This window comes from Macrobrachium rosenbergii, chromosome 8 (assembly GCF_040412425.1).
Source record: "Macrobrachium rosenbergii isolate ZJJX-2024 chromosome 8, ASM4041242v1, whole genome shotgun sequence".
NCBI lineage: Eukaryota > Metazoa > Arthropoda > Malacostraca > Decapoda > Palaemonidae > Macrobrachium > Macrobrachium rosenbergii.
This window is the reverse complement of record NC_089748.1, coordinates 5,712,736-5,722,735: the sequence shown is the minus strand read 5'-3', so window position 1 is coordinate 5,722,735 and position 10,000 is coordinate 5,712,736.

Below are 10,000 nucleotides of genomic sequence, written 5' to 3'. Positions count from 1 at the left end.
TTTATAAAGAATTTCAGTTGAAGGAAAATGTAGCAAAAACGTCACTTCCAGTGAGATAAAACATGACTTTTATTCAACTAATAACATGTTCCCATTCCCATGTGTTTCTTATATCACTTAGCCTGCCTCTGTTTGAGAGGCGAGTTCACCGAAGCTCGTGAACATTTGCATTTTTTCATAAAAGTAAAAAGAAACTAATCCAGAACAGGAAAAAGTTAGCTACGAGCTCACAAACAGAAGAGAGATAAAAAATCTAAAAGCTGGCAAAATGAAATGAGAAAAATAATGAGGAAAATCCACAAAGCAGCCCCTCATCATTTAAAGGAGAGAGGACATAATTGTATTTCATTAAATACCCTTTCTTCAGCAGTTTTGCATTGCGGCATTTTGCTATTTGCAGCCTGTGTGCAATGAATACATTATATGAATGGGGATGCAGCTTGAAAAACTAGTGGAAAAGTGCACGTTTCACCAAATGAATACCAAGGAAATAAGGGAAAAATGGATGCAAAAAAAGGACAATCTTCATTAGTAGAATTTATGTCTAGTGCTAAATGACTCTAACATTTCTAACGAAGTAGTCTAAATAGCATTTTTTGATAAAAATGAATAACTAATATTATCATATAAAAATACTTGCCAATACCATTTAATATCATGGAACCCATTTTCCAGATAATACCTATCGGCGGCTGCACGACTCCTGATAACAGTAATCCAATAATATATATACAAAAGGTCTTTTGTACTGCCAAGATCAGAATGGGATTCTATTGCGTCTGCAACACGTTCCAGCCCACAATCAGCTCTCTCTCTCTCTCTCTCTCTCTCTCTCTCTCTCTCTCTCTCTCTCTCTCTCTCTTTCTTCAGTTCGGCCTAACTTGGGAGCTCTCGTCAGTTACTAATACCCTATACGAATTCATTTTGACATAATACATATATATACGTTTATATATGTGTATTTATATATATATATGTATATGTATATATATATATATATATATTCAATATATATATATATATATATATATATATATATATATATATATATATATATATATATATACACTGTATATACACACACACATACATACACAAGCTTTGTCATTTATGTCAATAAAGCTTAATGAAAAATATTAAATCAGTTGGCAGGATAGTGTGGAATGGTAATATAAGCGGAATTAATTTTATATGTAGATGAGATAATGCTGAAGAAGTGATGAAGATGTCTAGGAAATGTCCTTCTCACAACCCCGGAGAGAATATTATGTGAGTGTTAACTGGGCTCATGAGAGCACCAAGTGAGTTTGAAGACCCAGACCTACTTGGATGAGAACTGATGAGAACGGCAGGCCGGAGATGAGTATAAGTTTATGGGAGATAAAGAATAGACAACATAAAAGTGGCGGAATTTCATTGAGGCATTTGCACTGAACAGCACTGGAGGAAATAATGTTGATGTACATACATATATACATACATACATGTATACATACATACATACATACAGATATATGTATGTATATATATATATATATATATATATATATATATATATATATATATATATATATATATATATATATATATATATATATATATATATATATATGCTATCTGACCAACCTGGCACTGCCTGGGATAAGTCTGAATGGCAATTGATAAACTTTCTCTCTCTCTCTCTCTCTCTCTCTCTCTCTCTCTCTCTCTCTCTCTCTCCCTCCTTTCTTCTCTCTCTCTCTCACTTCCTCTCCCTCTCTCTCTCGCCCCTCTCTCTCTTTCTCTCTCCAACCCTCTCTGTCCCTTTCCCTCTTTCTTCTCCCTAACACCCCCTCTACTCTCTCTCTCTCTCCTTCCTCTCTCTCTCTCTCTCTCATTTCCTCTCCCTCTCACCTTCTTTCTCTCTCTCTCATTTCCTCTCCCTCTCACTCTCTCTCTCTCTCTCTCTCTCTCTCTCTCTCTCTCTCTCTCTCTCTCTCTCTCTCTCTCTGCCTCTTTCTTTCTTTCTTCTCCCTAACACTCTCTCTACCCTCTCTCTCTTTCTCTCCCCAACTCTCCCTGTCTCTTTCCCTTTTTCTTCTCCCTAGCACCCCTTCTGCTCTTTCTCTCTCTCTCACTTCCTCTCCCTCTCACTCTCTCTCTCTGTCACCCCCTTTCCCAACCCCCACCCCCTTTGGTACCATTGATGTCTTACCCCAATAGTATTCTTTTCCAGTTAGTAAGTCATATGTATACCGAAATTACATATGATAAATTCGTAAAAGTTACTAAGTCTACGGGCATGCCAGCCCCATTTCAGGGAAGCCCTTGCCACCCCAAACTCCTTTGGTGCCATTTGGTGCTAGTGATGTCTTACCCCCACAGTATTCTTTTCGAGACAGTGAGTCGTATGTATACCAAGTTTGGTTGAAATTATTCAATGCGTTTCAGAGTCATAATGGAACATACATACATATATACATACGTCCATTTATATATACTGTATATATATATAATTCATGTATATGTATACATATATGTATGTAATTTCTATTGAAGTCAAAGGCATTGATCACAGATACTATCATCTTACCAAGACTTCAAATCAGTCAATGCTCCTTCTTTTTCTCTTTTGGCAAGCTTCTCAGGAATAAGGAAAAATTATTTGAGATCTTTCCATTTAATTCTTTCTTTTTCTAGTCGACGGACCATTTCTCCACCTCTCTCGGCAAGGTCATCAGGACTAGATTATAAATCGAAATGCAAGGTTTTATTCCTGCATGCAGACACTTGAATTTCAAACGTTACTGGCATGCTGAATTTCTATTGGTTTTTGGGTCTCAATCTCTCTCTGGCCGTCTGGGTGGCAGTATGGGCATTCCTGGCGCTCTGTAGAATGCGGCCCATGGTGAGGTTTGCATCCAAGAGCCTGGGCAAGTGCGTGATTCCCGTCTCTGGCAGATAGTCTTGATTTGCTTCATTGTCGGTAGTTGTGCCCAGGGTGTTCTGTCGCTTGTGTCTCCCTTCGGATTCTCACGGATGTCCTGTAGTTTCCTTGAAGAAGAGAGGATACAGCGTCTGTTATTTGCAACCTGTGGAATCAGGCTTCTCTATGACGACGTCTGTGCTTTCTAATAATTCTTCTAGTGTCGGCTTACAGTCGCGTTCACCTACAGAGAGTTGAAATATTGCCCCTTGGTTGCGGTGAGCTTGCAATCGCCTACGCAGAGTGGTAGTGGTGCGACCTATGTAGTAATTGCTGAGGGCTTGACATACCCTTCGGTACATTTAAATTTTTACAATGTTTGTCTACTCCCACATCTCTCTACACGGGCCCGTGCTATTTCACACTGCAAAGTTGCCGACTAGGTTCGGGCAGCAGTAGACTAGCAATGAATGCCTCTTCTCAGGTTTCGTAGGCGTCGTACCACTGTCAGTTAATATCTTCGTGGACTTAACCTCATCCTTACGTGTCTACTGTCACCCGATCCTAGGCAGCACCCTTGTAATACGAAATAGCATGGCTCCAGGTAGAGAGATGTGGGAGTCGATCAACATAGTACATAAATTTAAATGCATCAAAGAGACATGTCAAGCCCTCAGCACTACCACTCTACATAAGCAATTGCAAGCTCACCGTAACCAAGGGGCAAAATGTCAACAGTACCTAGACAACCACGACCGTAAGCTGACACTAGAAGTATTAAAAAACACAAAGATCTGGCATAAAGAAACCCTGTTCCACAGATAGCAAATAGCAGAAGCCGTGAGTATAAATCAACAACAGCATGTGTTAATTATACAGAGGAACATGGACTTCATCCTCCCATTAAGGAAACCTTCAAACGTCTGCATGCAGAGATTTGTCTGCCAGGGATTTGTCTCTTTTAGACAGAGACTTGGACCATCGACGGATGGTCTGTTGCTTGTCACTTTTTTTATAAATTGTTTTTCAGCAGAGATTTTTCACATTCACAATTGATCCCTGATTCCCTTTACTGGCCGAGAGCAACCAGATTTTCTGAACAGCAGCACCAATATGCAGTAAATGTGCCTCGCCGTCGAATTTCTCAGTTCCAGAGGTCCTTTATACCTCACACAGTTGGACTGCGGAACAGCCTCCCAGAGGATGTCGTGCAATTGGAACTGCAGAAGTTCAAGAGAAGATGCAATGAATTACTACCCTAATAGTATTCTCCTTGCATTTTAATACATTTTTATCTATTTATTGATTTATTTTTTCTTTTTTAATACGTGGGATCTCTTCTTAATGTGCCTCTTAACTCCTCTTACTTCTTCCTAATGAACACCATATTCTTTGGGAGCCTGAATTTGAAGTAAATGGCCCCTTTGGACCTGCTCTATATGAATAGTGTTCTTCTGAATAATAATAATAATAATAATAATAATAATAATAATAATAATAATAATAATAATAAAGATAAAAACCTTGTATGTCGATTTATAATCCAGTCCTGATGATGCATGCTGAGAGAGGTGGAGAAACGGTCCATCGACTGAAAAAAAGGAAAAGTAAATTGAAAGAATCTCGAGTAATTTTTCCTTATTCCTGAGAAGCTTGCCAGAGGAGAAAAAGAAGTATAGACTGATTCAAAGACTTGATAAGAAGATAGTATCTGCGATGAATGCCACTGACTTCAATAGAAATTGCTTAACAGAGAACTCTGACTTCGTAATGACGCAGGCCAAATAGCATATATGCACCTATCACGGGAATAGTTACATTATTAAAGTGCTAAAATAGTGATGTTTCCACTACACAGTAGTGTTGGACAGTGGTATGGTTAGTCAAATTTAAGATAAGAGCCTAGTAAGGTCATGCAAAACGTTAACTTTATGTGGAACTGGAAAGACAGGTTTGAATAAAATCGAGGTGCGCAGTTAAGAAAGCCTAAACCTCTCATTCTCACTGTAGCAGACCCATTCTCTCTGTAGCAGACCCATGTTGCATTGTCAACATCGCACAGATTCAATTTCCTCAACACTAAGCAACCCCTCTTCGTACGCTAATTGATAAACTGTAAGATTCATGCTGATTCTATAAAAAAAATACATTGACACCTCCTTTTATTCTCATTTTACAATTTGTAGAACCTACCTATGAAAATCTGATCTAACCTAATCCCACTTTACGGAATTTTAACGAACCTGATTTTGAAATTATAAAAATAAGAGAGAGAGAGAGAGAGAGAGAGAGAGAGAGAGAGAGAGAGAGAGAGAGAGAGAGCAGGCACATATCGAGGCATCATGCCCCATAGGCCTATTGTTTGCGTGGCGTTGAAAGACTCGTTTTTATGAAGGATTTTACGACGCCCTTCACTTAGTTGCGGTATCGTGAGGTTTGGCCTCTGGTGAAGGAGGAGGGAGACGAAGAGGGAAATTTCGCACTTCCTCCACCCCTTCCCCTCCCCTACTTATCTCCTATAATCCAGAGATCCTCCTTCTAGGTTTCCTCCTTATCTTTTTACATAACACTTCATTAACTCCAACTCGTAACTTCCAGTAGTCGCGTCAACCAGTCAGATCGTTATTCTATTCAAGATATCGCTGACAAATTAACTGACTGGTTACCGGAAAGGTGCTCTTACCACTCGGACAGTCACTAGATGGACTGACCAGTCGAATCGCCATTCTATTGAACAAACGTATTTTCGCCTGATTGTCGATACACTGACAAGAGACCCAATCAGCCAGCCGCTCTTAAAGACATCGTTAATGTGCGAAGCATATGTGGCTGGGATGCCCAGTTAAATTACTATTCTATAATAAGCAATATGTTATGGCCTGATGGACAAATGAATAATTTGGACAAGAGTCAAGTCAGTCAATGCATATCCCCATTTCGGTGAATGTATCTTCCGGTTAAAAAATCATGTCCTGTTTTCCATGAATCTTGTAATCCTACTGTCTAAGTTGGGTCTGTCTATCCCACCCTTTTCCTTCTTGCCTTCAAGCTGGTTCAGATAAAGTCTACGGGCTCTCCTTCCCAAGGGCCTTCGTTGGCGGAAGAAGAAATCACCCTCATTTCGCATACTGGGCAATCATTGTTTTATTTTCAAAATCCTGGGTCTTTCTTTAATCTTAATAATATGATACAAATCTTTTCTTCAAGATATACATATTTGAAGAATGAATATCAACGGAAAATTATTAATTACGTTAATAGCCTAAAATAATAACAATAATAATAATAATAATAATAATAATAATAATAATAATAATAATAATAATAATAATAATGCAAATCTTCTTCACAATCCCGTGAATATGTTTATAAATACAAAATCACATTTATGTAAAGTACTGTATTTAAATACAGTACTTTACATAAATGTGGATTTTGTATTTAATAATAATAATAATAATAATAATAATAATAATAATAATAATAATAATAATAATAATAATAATTATTATTATTATTATTATTATTATTATTATTATTATTATTATTATTATTATTATTATTTGTGCAGTCCCGTTCTATACTTAAAGTCGACAGTTTCTGATGCGACCCAGTCTTCGGGCATTTTAACTGTTTATTAAATAAATTATTTTGCTTATCACTCATCTTGTACATACGTTTTCTTAGCTCGTCTTACATTAAATTTATTCACACTTTCTGTACGAGAAATTATCATTTTATTTTCTCTGCCTGTCTATCTATCTGTCTCTCTCTCATATTGCCTGCGTCATTACGAAGTCAGAGGTCTTAATTCCATTAAAAATCTTTATTAAATGCATTTCAGTGTCACATTTATATTTTAAAACAAAAAAAGCAAAAAAAAAAAAAGAATAGAATTCCTTTTCATAGTGACTTCAAGTCTGATTATTCCAAACTTTCAAAACACCAGCATTACAATCAATGCCTTTCTTCATTTTAATAAGACAGAATTACTCATTGAATGAACAACATTTACTACATGCCAGCCTCTATCTGCTCTACAGTGTTAATATTTCTACCGCTTTCATTCCTATGGATATACGATATAATATTCTTTTCATTTCACTGGGTTCATCTCTCTCTCTCTCTCTCTCTCTCTCTCTCTCTCTCTCTCTCTGACAGCACCATTAAGTGTATATTTTTCGAACGACAAAAATTTGTATACAAACATTTGTCTTCTCTTATGAGAAGTGACAGCGGTAATATACTCTGTCTAAAGATTTCAATTCTTTGCGCCCTGTCGCAAAATGATTCATTTCCGGATATAAACGCAAACGATGGAGCATTCGTCATTCTAACGCTCTTTATATCTCTAAGGGTATACACATCTAAGTCTCTCCCTTCCATTAACCAAGTCGGTTTATCAATGACCCTAGTGCAATGGCCTCATACCATGATGCCACGATATTACATGAAAGGAGAGAGAGAGAGAGAGAGAGAGAGAGAGAGAGAGAGAGAGAGAGAGAGAGAAAACGGCTTATCACTTGTAATAAATGGACGCTTTCTTCTCTGTATTGTGGTCTTTCCGCTTCATCGGTCGGTTGATATGACACACACACACACACACACACACACACACACACACACAGAGAGAGAGAGAGAGAGAGAGAGAGAGAGAGAGAGAGAGAGAGAATCGTTTATAGTAACAGTTCATTAAGCGTAGATAGACCATTCGGAAGTCAATAGCATTATTACATTTCAAGAGAGAGAGAGAGAGAGAGAGAGAGAGAGAGAGAGAGAGAGAGAGCTTCTCCTTCCAACTCAAATCAAAACTAATTTTCAGTCTAGTGCGTAAAAGTATTCCCAGTAGTTCTATGTCATTAAAATAATGTCTTTTCCCTCCTCCATTTCTATGATTGCCACTTGTCCCTTGAATATGACGTCATTGTTTCTGAGCTAACCTTGGCCCCTTCCCACCCTCCCAATTTTTCTCTTTTGTCCCTTTCTCCACTCACTCATAAAATATGATAATTTGTCTAACCATCCAACTCCATATCCTAGATTCGCATAGTGGTGAAAGTCCCACTATCAGTCACATCTTTACCGAGTGTAATATCTTCTGCCATCTTCAGTAGAGGCAATATCGTCGCCATTTAATGGAGGCAATGTCACACTCCTCCACTCTCCATTATTCTTGCCATTCAGAACCAAAATAAATAAATAAATACAAGCGCTCGTAACACTAACTGATACTTGGGAAGCAACATTAAAGATCATTATTTTCCTTCGCACGGTTAACATATCAGCAACTGCTGTTCTTAACATACTCATTCATATAACAATTCTCACGGTCGCTTGAGGTACTCAAATCTTGAATGAAAAGATAATAGAGAGACAGAGAGAAGAGGGAAAGAGAGAGAGAGAGAGATAGTTCCTTTAAAACGCAATTCCGCTTTGTTGTTGGAAAAAATTATACAGAGAATTACCAAAAATATGTCTACGGGACTAAGCTAGCCTAAATAGAGCCTCAAAGATATGTAGGCTGTGCAAATGAGTCGCACTTATTAAAACCAGGAGGAGACTAAAGTGTCTAGGCCTATAACGCGCTCCTCAAGTTGAACACAAGAATGTCAATAACAGAATTCGAGGCTCTGGAACTTTTAGGCCTAAGACAAAAATGTGTTTACAAGTAAACTAAATGTGAAGACAAGATTTTTTTTCCACTACGAGTAATCTGCACCTACGTAAAGACAAGACATTGATAGAAGTATACTTTTGCGAAATAAGAACATATGTGGACAACAGATATTTTTCGCACCTTGACACTTATAAGAATCACAGACGAAAGAGCCATCAAAAAAAGGAAAAAAAAAGAAAGTAGGCTGTGAATGAGGCCAAATTCGCGAGGAAACACGGTTAGTTTTCGACATCATAGGCCTATTGGTTTCTCTTTTTCTCTCATAGGGTCGTATTCCTCACTTAAATAACGAAATATGGGCATGGAGAATCCTCTATTAGTTCGCGAGGGTTAGAAAGACAGAGCTAATCTGTTTCTCACATTTATAGGTTTCCGCTATTTAGATGGCTACTGGGTCTGGCGCACCGGTAGGGACACTCGAGGGAGTGAGGGAGGGAGCCGGGGAGGGGGGATGGAAAGACAACCGTGGATCACTTATTTCCAAAATGACAACAACTACCTCTGCGCTAGAAGCTAGCTTAAGGATATAACTGTAAGGCCAAAACAACTAGGATAATGAATTCAAGTACTGAAATATGAAAATGAAAATGTATACGCAATGAAAATATGAATACATACATATATACATATATATATATATATATATATATATATATATATATATATATATATATATATATATATATATATAGAGAGAGAGAGAGAGAGAGAGAGAGAGAGAGAGAGAGAGAGAGAGAGAGAGAGAACATTATATATCTTGTCAACATACAGTAATATAATATCCTATCAACAAAGACACATGAAGCGTTATTTTACAAGAAACAAAAATCCTCTTTAGAGTATGATATTTCTTACCGGTAAATTTAAAGAAATTCCTGGAATATTTGCCTAAAATCTTAAATTTTCGGCCTCTCTCTGCTAAACAAAACAAATAATTCTATAGTTATGCTTACATATTTCAGAAAATTCTTTTTGTCTAATGAATTTAGAATGAATTTTAGTAGAGAGTTAAATTACAACAAGCGTAAACACACTTTCAGAAAATTGTCCTACTTAATATCGTAAATATTGCCAGCAATATGTTTCAGTGACAGTAATTTTATCACGAAGAATATTAACTTTCTTTTCCATTTATGGTAGGGCTGTAGTAGCAAATGAGATAGCTACACTTTTTGCCATTTTTCTCTTAATGCCCTGTCCATCAGTGCAGGAAATAATATAGCACTTTTACTCCAATGCATAGTGTATAAAATTCCCCGCCTTTTCCCTCTCAAACTGCTCCATCTGACGCCCTCCTCCCAGTAGCACCTTTTACGACAAGTCTAAAGAAGAATGGAACTGGCGTGCAAAGAGAAATAGAGAAACCAATAAAACGTGGAAGATAAGTTAACTCTAATAAGACCAGAGGGGGAAAAGAT